Raw genomic sequence first — 12,766 nt, forward strand, 5'->3', positions numbered from 1 at the left:
ATCTCGGGTCACTTTATCCGTGTATTTTCTGGAATCTCTGTGTGAAAGGGGGCTTTAAATTGAGCGTGAGCAGCGCAGACAAAATAGACTCGGCGGCGAAACCCCTGCTTCACTGCTGCTCACTCGACGGTCCTGTTGGGCGCTCACGCGCTGCCCCTGCTCCCGGTGTGGATTAACATGTACGCCGAAAAAAATATGCGTGAAACGGCCGTAATTCACGAGGTTTCCTACATGTGCGTTCCGTGTGCACGTGTGATGCTGATGTTGCGCGATGTTAATCATGGGGAGCCCGAGTGCATTTGACCGGCATAAAACTAGACTACTTTATCTGAATGAAATACATACACTTCTCTCGCATTTGCTTGTGTGCCAGCGATTAACCCTCCGCGTGCCAGTGTTGGCACGCGTGCCTTAGGTTGCCTACCCCTGATCTAAACCTTTGTAAAAATATTCCATACAACCACCGGTATAACTACATGACATAGGCCTTTATTGTCAATGAGTAGCCTACAGAAATACAGCATATTTTATACTATTTTTAACACATATACAATATTGCCTACATTTAAACTCATGTAAGAAACATTTTCTAAGTAAAAATTAAACATTTAGGCCTAAACATTCAAGTGTAATCAACCGGTCTGTTATCCAGTATCCACCGGATCAGCGCTGGTTCCTATGCCGGAGATGGGCTCGCCTCTGCGGGGTATCCTCTAACTTTACACCGCCGTCCTGCGTCACTCACGGCCGAAAGATGCTGCGACGCGAATGACTCAATCACCTGCCAATAAACACACAGTGCACAGTTCTGAGGACAGTTTATCATCCAAATTAGTTATATTCATTATATTTAGGAATATAGTCGTGTGTTTTTTTATGCAAGGCGTTACAATCACGCGAAAAGGCAGGCGCGAGTCGACACTCGTTTAACTCGTGAGTAACATTGTGTCTCTGTATGTTCTTTCGCATTAAATAAAATGATTTGAAGCACATTAATGATTATACAGATAAAATAAAACATACACACACCTGAATTTCACAGAGGAAATGCACCAATTCTGCGCCGCTGAGAAGAGAAGAGGAGAACTGTGCTGGACTGGAGAGAGTGAGAGAGTTCATACAGCGCGCGCTCACTCAACCGTTGAGCTGTCGTCGTCACGTCAGAGGGTGGGGGAGGGGTGCATTGTTTTAATTGAGTAAACTTAATCAATTTCTTATGCGTGTTAAATATTAATAATATTGATTTTATTTAAGTAATATTTGTGGTTCTTGAAACAGATCAGTTTAATTATCCATTCTCAAATATGGTGATGGAAATTTCACAAATATATTAGCTCAGTGTATTTTAAATAAATAATTGGTTAGTCAAATACTAAATTATTTTAGTGAAAAACTTCTTTTTATTAACTGTAAATTTCAGACAAAATTAATTGTTGGAGTTTTAGTCAATTATTTCGGTATGTTCAACTCAAACTATCAAGTAAATGATATTCAGAGATTTTATTAAGTGAATAAAGTTAATTATTTCTGTGATATTTACTAAGCCACTGAATTATTTTTTTTAGACTTTTTAGAATTTATTTTTTATTTTACCCATAAGAATCACTTCGACATTTAGGAAAGTTTTATGTTAGATATGTTTGTAGGTTAAGAATAGAACTGCATGTTGTATACCATAGTAGTACTGTGATAAAGTTTAGAGAAATTGTCACAAATGAAAATGAAAACAGGTGATGCAGGATTTAAAATGAAAACTATTTATATGTGAAATATGCAACTGTATCTTGTAGAACAGTGTTTCTCAACCTTTTTGGAGTATTGGACCCCCATAATATCTGAAACCAGCCTCATGGACCCCCTACCCCAGTTCTCATCTGCCATCCACTGTTTTCTTTCCAACCACAATGATTTTCACAGTTAAACGCTATGAATGCAATATCAGTGAATGCAAGTTAAGTAATTAAATTTTTTTTAATGACTGGCAACTAGAATTGCATCTGGCCATTTAATTTGATTGCATTGAAATGGCACAACACATTACACAATCAATCACAACAACATTGTCAATTTCAGAACAATATTCTACTGCATTCTGTAAAACATTACATGTCCATTAATGTCCAATTTGAGATTAATATTTTAACAACGTCCATTTGAATGTTACTTTCTTTTGTAAAATTTACACTTTTTAATACTAAAATTTCATTTTACTGCATTAAAATTACACAACACATGCTTCATCTACAACCAATTCTTTGGAACAACATTCTCTTTCAACACATGGAACAGTTTCAACACTGCCATCTATCTAATTTGGCTTTAACTTTTTAACACATCCATCTGAATGTTATTTTGCTTGAATCTTTTGTTTAATGTGAAATTTGCACCTGTTTATCACAAATAAGCTTTTGCATCCTGGGGTGAAGTGTAGCAACAGCAGCAATAAGGTTCCTCTCCAAGCTGAGTCTGTTTCTCTGTTTTGTTTTTATGTGTGCCATGGCTGAAAATGTGACCTCACACAGATAGGTTGATCCAAAAGGCAGCAGTTCATACAGAGCATGTTTCCCAACATCAGGGTACTCCTTTTCAACATTGCACCAAAACTGTGTCAGTGATGTTTCTGAAAACATTATTTTCAAACCCCTATCTGAGGACAAATCAATAAGTCTTTCCTGGAGAGTAACAGGAGCGGTCTGGGTGCAGGTAGCCACAAAAGGGTTTCTTATCCAGTCAAGTGCAGAATTGTGAACCTCAATGTCAGGAAAATATGATCTGAACTCAGAGGAAATTTTGTCCAAGTGTGCCTGTACTGTCTGCAGAATGCTCACTTTTTCAGCTCTAGCATTAACAAGGCACATGTCCAGCTGAGGGAAACTACTGACATCCCCATTCTGGCATTTCTGACACCAGAGCTCAATTTTCTTCATGAACCCTGAAACTCGATCATACAGGTGTAGGACAGTTGTGTCTTTTCCTTGCAATTCCAAGTTCAAGTCATTCAGCCTGCTGAAAACATCTGCCAGGTAAGCTAAATATGCCAGCCAGCTGTTGTTCTTCAGCAGTGGTGCAAGTGAATGCAAGTGCTCAGTAAGAAAGTCACTGACTTGATCCCGTAACTCAAACAGTCTCTGGAGTGTTTTCCCCCTTGAGAGCCAGCGTATATCAGTGTGAAGCAATAATTGCTGGTGTTCAGAATTTGCTCCATCACATAGTTTTTCAAACAATCTGGCATTTACAGGTCGGGATTTAATGAAGTTGATGATTTTAACAGCATCATTAAGGACTTCGTGTAATTTGGGGCACATACGTTTTGAAGCTAAAGCTTCCCTGTGAATTATGCAGTGAACTGTCTTAATGCCAGGGTTTACCTGTTTTGCGCGTGCGAGGAATCCACGGGTGCGCCCCGTCATTGATGCTGCACCGTCCGTGCAGATATGTGAGCAGCGCTGCCAGTTCAACGAGTGCTCCGTGAAAAAAGAGTCCACAACATTAAAAACATCCTCGCCGGTAGTTCTGGCCAGCATTGGCTTGCAGAAAAGAATATGTTCGGTGATATTATCTGTGTCCTTGAAGCGAACAAACGCTACCAGTTGTGATTTGCCACTAACGTCAGTTGACTCATCTAATTGCAAAGCAAAATAGTCAGACCGCTTTAATTTTTCCACCACTTGCGCAAGGATATCCGCAGACATATCATCAATCCGACGGCATACAGTGTCGTTGGATAAAGGCACCGTTTTAATTGCATCTGCTGCCTTCTTGTCTAACATTGTTTCTGCTAGGATGGCAGCTGCTGGCACAATTAATTCCTCAGCAACTGAGTATGGTTTTTTCGATTTGGCTACAAGCAAAGATACCTCATATGAAGCAAGCAGGGAAGAACTGTTCATCTGTGTTGCCTCTTTTAGTGTGTCTTGACTTTTCCGAAATTCAGAAAGTTTTCTGTAAAAAAAGTCTGCAGATTTACCTACATATGAAGCATGTCTCGTTGTCAGATGTCGCTGTAAATGGGATGGTTTCATTGCGTGGTTAGACAGGACCTCACCACACAGAAAACATAATGGCTGTGGAGGCTCAGTCGTTGTCATGGTAAACCCAAACATTTTGTAACTGTCTTGATATTGACGTGCTTTTGGTCTGTCCTTTTTAATTCGCTTTTCTGGTGGGCTGGAATTTTCCTGTCTTGTGTCAGACCCGCTGGTAGATGGCCCATCATTTTTTTTAAGCCACCTGTCCATGATTGCTGCTCTCCCCTATGTGACAGTTCTCTGACTGAAATCAATGCGCTGTAAACATACTGGATTGAGTAAAATGGCGGCAAATCGCGGCAAAAATAAATGAGGTCATTTAAAATAATTTGTAATTTCAACCTTAATTCTGGTTTTAGTAATACTAAACAATAAAGCTAAAAAATAAATTTAGGATATTTAAAATATATATATTTTTAAATGGTTTTACGGACCCCCTGCAATTATGCCATGGACCACTTGGGGTCCGCGTACCCCCGGTTGAGAAACACTGTTGTAGAACACACTCTAATAAATGTGTGCTTGTGTGTGTAGTTTAAATGTTGTGTTTCATCTAAGGCTGATTATACAGTAGATACAGTAACCATGATTGACTACAGGCATAGGGCTCGACTTAGGACAAGATAAGAACAAGCATGAGTGAAGTAAAGCCTTATACTGATTGGTGAACTGCACTGTGTTTTATACACGTCCATGCTGGACATTCATATTAAATTAGCATTATTTTCCTATGTTTTTACATCATGAAAATCTATATGGAATCTCTATGCTTCAGTTGTATGTAGGACATATATGACATAATATGATTAAAAATATACTAATATTGTACAATTTATATATGTGGTTTTTGCAGCATATATGTCCCTTACAATATTCTGTTGGAACATATAAGAATCACGGGAGTTTTTAGCAAACCTTTTCCATATGGGCATACAAAAGTAGAAATATCACAGATTCTTTTTTTATATTTCTTTTTTCTGTATAACCATAAATGACGGAGTAATTTAAGTTTATGTTGCTGCTATGTGAAAAAAATCCAGCAAAACGCGTTGGCGCGTTTCTCGACCTCAGAGGGTTAAAAGTCATTAAATGGATTTTGCTCAATAGGCTACGTGCAGAGCCATAGAGAGAGAGAGTTGCGACACTCTTTGATGTCGCCGCTATGGCTGTCACGTGGTTCATGTAAGCCCCAATAGTTCCAAAACGTACGCTGGCTGTCATGTTCTTCTATGGGACAGACAGCAGCGATTGCATTATTGAACGGTAAATATAAAATAAAACACACACCCAAGTACTTTTTCAGCTGTTATTGCATTATTGCATTTTGTTAATGTCAGTTTTGCATTTGGAGATAAGTTTTAGGCTATATTTTTGGAGGGAAAAGCTTAGTGTTCATGTTCGCATGGGTAGTAGCACTGGCTTTAGCGGCTCTAACTTAACTTTTCCATATCATTCATCTGATGATGGACGTCTCATGATATTTATTTTAGCACAACTGGGTTGTATTAGGCTATTGATTCCCGTGATTTTGCTTATAAATTTTGATTCAGCCATACCTTCATGATCAGTCAAGAGGTCTGCCGTGGCGGTCCGTTCAGAGCTCACTTCTTCTGATGAAAGTGGCCACCCCCAGGACCACAACGTGAAACATGATCATGTTAAGACTAAGAATATTATTTTAAGATTAAGGCCATACACATTATCAAAACTATAACAGATTAAAAACGAATTTAAGCATGGCTGATACAAATAAAATATTTTTTATTAAACAATGACAGACAACAAAAATGTGTGCTTGTGTGTGTGAACAAGAAAAACAAAAACCAGGGGCAGGTGATCCATGAAACAGACAGGACTGGTGATGGCCATAACAATCCTAGAGGTCCAGCATTGTTCTCACAAGCCGCTTCACTCAAGACAATAATAACATAATGAAAAGTTAGTATATCCCAAAAAATTAAATTAAATAAAAGTTGCTATAAAGGTGGTAGCGATTCATTACCGAACTCTTAGCTGACGAAGTCGCGCTAGCTAACTAACGTTAGCTAGCAGGCAGTGCTTGAAAATTGGTTGAAACAACCAAAATAAAATATAAATAATTACGCTGTGCATGTACAAATGAAGACCAGTATAAGCATTGCAAAGGGCCTCTGATACAATATAGACAGTTGACAATTCAAAAGAGGTCGATATTTCGGCAACTTAACTCTGGAACAACTCGACGCGCAGCAATGTAAGTGAATGGTGTCCAACGCCCAAATGACAGTGTTTGGAACTATTCCGATCTTCATATCCCGGAAGTAGGCGGTTAAAAGCGCCGCCATTATTTACAACGGAGGTCTATGGGAGTGTCGCAACTCTCTCTCTCTATGGCTACGTTCACACTGCAGGGCTTAAAGGGATAGTTCACTTTGAAATTAATTTTTGGTATGTTTTAGCTTACCTCAAAGGCATCCAAGATGTAGGTGTCTTTTTTTCCGGAGTAGTTTCAATTTTGATATTTTTAGGTCAAACCGTTCTTGTCTGTCAGTCATATAATGCAGGTCTATGGTCACTGTCTCAAAACAGCATGCACAAAGTCCAAATTAAACAATTCCCCATCGTCCAAATTAAACAATTCCCCGTCGTAAGTACACATTGATGGCTTAAGACACGAAACGAGCGGTTTGTGTGAGAAAACGAACAGTATTTATATAGTTTTTGTCCTCTTGTAAACACACACACCCAAATGATCAGAGGACGCGGGTGCTTCGGTCTGCGCAAGCGCCGGAAAGCGACGGAAAAGGTCAGAGGGCGCGGGCGCTTCGATCTGCGCAAGCGCCGGAAATAATCTCTCGCGCGTGTACGTCACTCATTGTTTACACAGAACAGAGATTGTAGGTAAAACGGCTAATCGAAATGGTTCTAATTTGCGCTTATCCAGGATGTTTAAACCGACGTAAAAGAAAACAATTTCGTATGCTCGCGCAAACTCATCCGGGAGTGGTGAGTTTTCACGAATTCCCAATTTATAATCCTTCCCTCTTGAAGTTATGGTTGATCGCTCTTCGGCTGGATATCAACACACCCATAAACGTACTAAAGTTGAGGAGGGTCTGCAGCGATCATTTTTCCCCTGATGATTTTATAAACCAAGGAGAGGATCGCATAGTACTGACATCATCAGCTGTGCCTATGGTGTTTTCTCATCCAACGGAGGTATGTGAACAACGTCTTTGTATGTGTCCTTTGTATTTGTAAAGCTGGCATTACATGAAATGAGCAATAAAATGTATTTCTGCACCATATAGTTGGTAAGAATGGTTTTACATGAGAGAGTTATAAGATATGTTATAAGAAGAGAAGATATGTGTAGCCTATACTAAGCAGCTGCTAGTCAAACCAATGTGAAACTATGTGTACTACTCATAAGGGTGCAGTCAATGATACTACTACTACTACTAGCCTAATAATAATAATAATAGTAATAGACAGTGTGGATTCACGAGAGATAATTTCCGGCGCTTGCGCAGATCGAAGCGCCCGCGCCCTCTGACCTTTTCCGTCGCTTTCCGGCGCTTGCGCAGACCGAAGCACCCGCGTCCTCTGATCATTTGGGTGTGTGTGTTTACAAGAGGACAAAAACTATATAAATACTGTTCGTTTTCTCACACAAACCGCTCGTTTCGTGTCTTAAGCCATCAATGTGTACTTACGATGGGGAATTGTTTAATTTGGACGATGGGCAATTGTTTAATTTGGACTTTGTGCATGCTGTTTTGAGACAGTGACCATAGACCTGCATTATATGACTGACAGACAAGAACGGTTTGACCTAAAAATATCAAAATTGAAACTACTCCGAAAAAAAAGACACCTACATCTTGGATGCCTTTGAGGTAAGCTAAAACATACCAAAAATTAATTTCAAAGTGAACTATCCCTTTAATGCTCAATTCCGATTTTTTGAAAAAATTCGATTTTTTTGCAAGGCCGTTCACATTTCCAATTAAATGCGACCTTTTGTGATCTCCTGTGTGAACGTGAAATGACCCAGAAGTGACTCGCATGCGCAGAAGAGTACTCAACGGTCAACGACGTCACTTTTTGTTTGCGGAAGTAGCTAAACTTTAACTGTGATTCTCTCTCTCACACACACACACACACACACACACACACACACACACGAGCGCGCGCAGCGACCGTTACACAAGAGCCAGACAGCAGCCGCTGACCTATCTAATATCAGATTCAGCACAAATAAGTTAACATAACGTATATATAATGGCCGTGGGCTTTTTTTTAATTTTTTTATTATTAACGGGCTCGTCGAGGTCGACCCGTTCGGCAGATTTACCTCAGCTCGACGAATATGCAGTCCGTTTTCAAACCGACGACTACTTCAACGCAGAATTATGACGTTTTTCGCGTATCAATGACGTGCGGGTCGGATAAATGCGACCTGGCCGTTCAGACTGAAGTCGCATTTGAAAAGATCAGATATGTATCGGATTTGGGACCACATACCCAAGTGGCCTGGGTCGCATTTGAAAAGATCGGATCTGTGTCGTTCAGACTGTCATGAAAAGATCAGATACAGGTCGCATAGGGGCAAAAAAATCGGAATTGGGTCGTTTCAGCCTGCAGTGTGAACGTAGCCTATGGCTCTGGCTACGTGCACAAGCGTCGTGACGAACTTCCGCTATTGTCAGAAGTCGGCATATCAGTTTCCGGTTTACTTGCGCGTCGCCCAAAATGACTGTTTCGTGCAGCGAAATTTAAGCTTAAATTGCGGTTAGCGACTTGAAGCAGAGCAAAGTGACACACAGCAGTGCTCCTTACGTACCCATGTTAACAGGTTAGAGCTTTCACACTGCACACGGTTGCAGTCCGTCGATCCATTCCAGGAGCGGTGTGTATACAGCAGTGCAGAGATCGTTCCCACACCGAGTCTATTTCTGCTGTGCTGCAAACGCTGAATTAAAGTGACAGCGCATGTTTCGTGGTCAAAATGAACACAGATTGACCTGAAAAGGTAGTAATTTCACCATAAATGCGTTTAATTAAATAAAATGTAGTAATCTCACCATAAATGCATTTAATTATATACTACTATTTTTCACAGTCATCTTTTTACTTTTAGAAGACCTGGGTAAAGCAAGGAAAACTACAATTTACTTCAACAAGGTGACATATGAACAACACTCGTCTCATTGGTGGAGGTGGAAAAACAAGTTCTTTGTGACATGCAAGATTTATTTTATTAAAATTTAAATGCAAAAGAAAAGACATGAGAGTCGGCTGTTTTTGTTAATTTACAGTTAAATATTTGACCACTTGCTTGAGCAACTTAATATAAGTAGAAGTAATGCATGGAATAATAGCCCCACGTTGTTTAAATTGTGTTTAAACGTGCATGCGTCCATTAAAGAGTGTATATGTGTACAAAGAGAATCGCAATGCTGACAAAACTTTTTATTAAATAAAAGTTGCAGCATAACTTCTGGATTTTAAATAAAAATAGTAAGTAAGTGATTGTAGTACTGCCGCGGATCAGTTATTCACTGCAAACGCATCATATGTGAAGCACTATAGCGCGTGCTGCTCCTGCACCGCACACACACTGCACACGGAGTATGTGTGAAACGGCCGTTAGATCCACCTACAGTTCTCAGAAACTTAAATGTGTCACGCACATTATATCTCTTTTTTTCGTACAACAGCAGCACTCATCTTGTTTGTTTATAGCGGATGCCGATGAAGACAGTCGTAAACCGGAAACTGATATGCCGACTTCTGACAATAGCGGAAGTTCGTCGCGGCGCTTGTGCACGTAGCCTATTTAAGGCCTTAAATGGCATTAAAAAGCATTACATTTTGATCCTACAGGCATTAAAAATGAAGATAATTTTGAGGAAAATGTTCTATTATCAATTTATTTGAATATAGCTTTCATAATTAATACATTTTATTTTGTTGTCGCAAAATATGTACGTTAGTGTGATAAACACGTGGAACCGGTTTGGTGATTGCCTCCGGCCGGAGCAAAATTGCTAAAATATTAGCAGCATTTGTAAAAAGATATTTAAGTTGGGGAGCTACAATGGGAATCAACGGCGTAAAATCTCATATGCAGTCTGACAGCCACACATCGACGGTAAAAGGCAGACAGCAATTAACTATGTGTAGTAACTTTCCCTCATCAGCTCCACATCCGCTGTTAAAGCTCACTTTGTGTTTTTGTGCAGATTTGCTGACATGCAATGTTTTGTCACAGCGCTGTCTCTTTTGACTGACTTGAGTGGTGTGTTGATTACTGTGTAAGTGTAAATGGATGTAAAAAAGTATATATATATATATTAGGGCTGTTAATGTGTTTACGCATGCAGTACATTCTGTCCCTGTAACATCCAGACAAGATTCACATTACTTCTGTGATTTATGAGCTCAACACTACATTTACATGTTGAGGTTGTTTTAACTTTTTATCCAACATAAATGTTCCTCAATTTATCAACAGTAGGCTACTGATGGACAAATAAAATAGATAACTTATGTTTATTACTTTATAGATTTGTTCTACATAATAGCACACATTCATCACTCAGATGTCTATTTCATGTTGTGATGTGCTCATCTGCAATACTTACTGAAGATTTTCCTGTCAGATGTAAATAGACATTTAAAATTAGCATCTTTAAGATGGTTTATGTAAATCCACGTTAGAGACGTAACTTACGTGTCCTTACTGGAGCTCCCCTGATAGCTAACGTTATACATAATAAAATGTGTTTTTACAGCAAAATCACACCTATACTACACTGTGTAACGTCTTTACACCTTCAACAATTCAACAGTTTACTCTACAGTAGTTCAACAACAATTTTAACACAAGGAACCGTGTTTACTCACATTTGAAAGCGCTGATCTCTGCGATGTTTGATTATGACGTATCCTCTCGCGTGGCCTCCTGGGATAGAAGAGTATCCATCGGTTGAGCACTCGAAAATCTGGCCAGAAGCAGTAAGCCATCCAAGAACTTCTCGCCTACTCTTTTATGAATACTGATGTTTCGAACGTACTGCTTCCTTCACGTACTGTTTTCGCCTACTATATAGTAGGCATATTCGAACGCACTTAAGTCCGAATCTCGCGATAATTAGTACGTCACCCAGGTAATTCTTGCCTACTCTTTTGGATTATGTAAAAACAAATATTGCATCACAATAAGTGTAATTGTGATTGTCAAAACATTTGGTAACTAAATAGAATTTTATGAAGTTTAGTGACAACATGTTACAATGCTTACATTGTACAATGACTGGTAGGATACAGTTTTTATTATTGCTTGACAAAAATTTCAAGATTTCAATTCCATTCTTGTGATTTGATTCCGATTTTGATTCAATATTGACTACTTTGGATACATGTTTATTTAAATTTTATTTAAAAAAATAATCTCACCAAATGCTGTAAACATAGAGGGCCCAATCTGCTGGTATTATTAAAGGTTAGAAATAACAAATGAAATTACATATAATGCAGTTTTTGTTATAATAACAATTATTTAATGACATAAGTAAACATATAATAAAAATGTAATATAGTGCTCAGCAAAATCTCCTCTCTAGCTATTTTTTTCTATTCAATTAACATGCTGGTCATTAAATGGCTTTCCTGAGGTAAATGTAACGTTATGTGACATAATTGTTCTATTATATATTGACCTCTTTCCGTGGTTGAAAAACACTAATTGGTCGATATTATGTATACTTTCGGTAAGTTGTACTGCATCTTTAAATAAAAGAGTAACAGATGATCGGTTCACGTGCACTTGAACTGAGGCGCTCAGCGATCTGTCACGTCACATTTACAAGCGGCAAACGTATTTTTTGTCTGAATTTCGTAATAAAATTGCAATTTTTCTGTGCGTGAGAAAATGGATGTGTGGCGTGAGAGCGTGTGGAAAGTGTCAATTGCGTGAGTCTCACGCTCAATGCATGAGAGTTGGCAGCCCTGGGTTAAAGCATTCTGAGGACGAGTGTACCGGCTCTCAATTCATAAAATGATCAGTTGCTTCCTTTCTTTTCCTGAGTACTGTACTCAACTTACTGAAGAATCTCTGTAATTGACATCCGTTCAAAAAAAGTCATGCCGTTCTAACATAGCCATGTAAAAATATGTCGAACATAACATAATCATATCCTGCCAAATAGGCTAGTAAGTTGATATTGTTACCCACCCCAGTTGATTTTCACCCTCATTTGTCAGGTTGGCGGGTGTTCATTTCAGTCCCAGGACACAAAACTGATAAGATATTTAGCTATGTCTGTAGCAATTAACAGTTTGTTTAGCTTGCTAACTAGCCGAAACACAAAAAGGGTATGTGCCAACTTTGACCAGTGTGTCTGTTCTCTGCCATGCATGTGCATTGATCAATTATATTTTCATTAAAGAACATTACAGTAATGCTCATTAACCTTGAGCACAAGCAACTGTAAGGCACGGCTGGTACAAAGCATCTGGGTTAGCCAAACACTCAAGCTTGATTATATTGAACTAGCACACTGTCGGCAGGCTAATTGACCTTTTTGCATTATTCTGAATCTTCCTCAATCTCTCTAATGATTAGGGGTGCACCGATCCGACTTTTTCAGTCCCGATACCGATGCCTGGGCTTTGTGTATCTGTCGATACCCGATACCGATCCGATACTATTGTTGAATTAATAATAAACTGTATACCTTCCACCTTATACC

The 12,766-nt window shown here is 39.0% G+C and overlaps 1 long non-coding RNA gene across 1 annotated transcript; it reads right to left on the reverse strand.

Annotated features, from left to right (window-relative positions):
* Window positions 1-469: 469 nt before the first annotated feature.
* LOC309502078 lies at window positions 470-1,603 on the reverse strand. Its single transcript, XR_014207129.1, has 2 exons — window positions 1,030-1,603; window positions 470-781 (listed from the first exon to the last, which is right to left on the reverse strand). It is a non-coding gene; the product is annotated as an uncharacterized lncRNA (long non-coding RNA).
* Between the last annotated feature and the right edge of the window lie 11,163 nt (window positions 1,604-12,766).

The sequence above is a fragment of the Leuciscus leuciscus genome, assembly GCF_965113295.1.
Source record: "Leuciscus leuciscus genome assembly, chromosome: 6".
In the NCBI taxonomy this organism is placed as follows: Eukaryota; Metazoa; Chordata; class Actinopteri; order Cypriniformes; family Leuciscidae; genus Leuciscus; species Leuciscus leuciscus.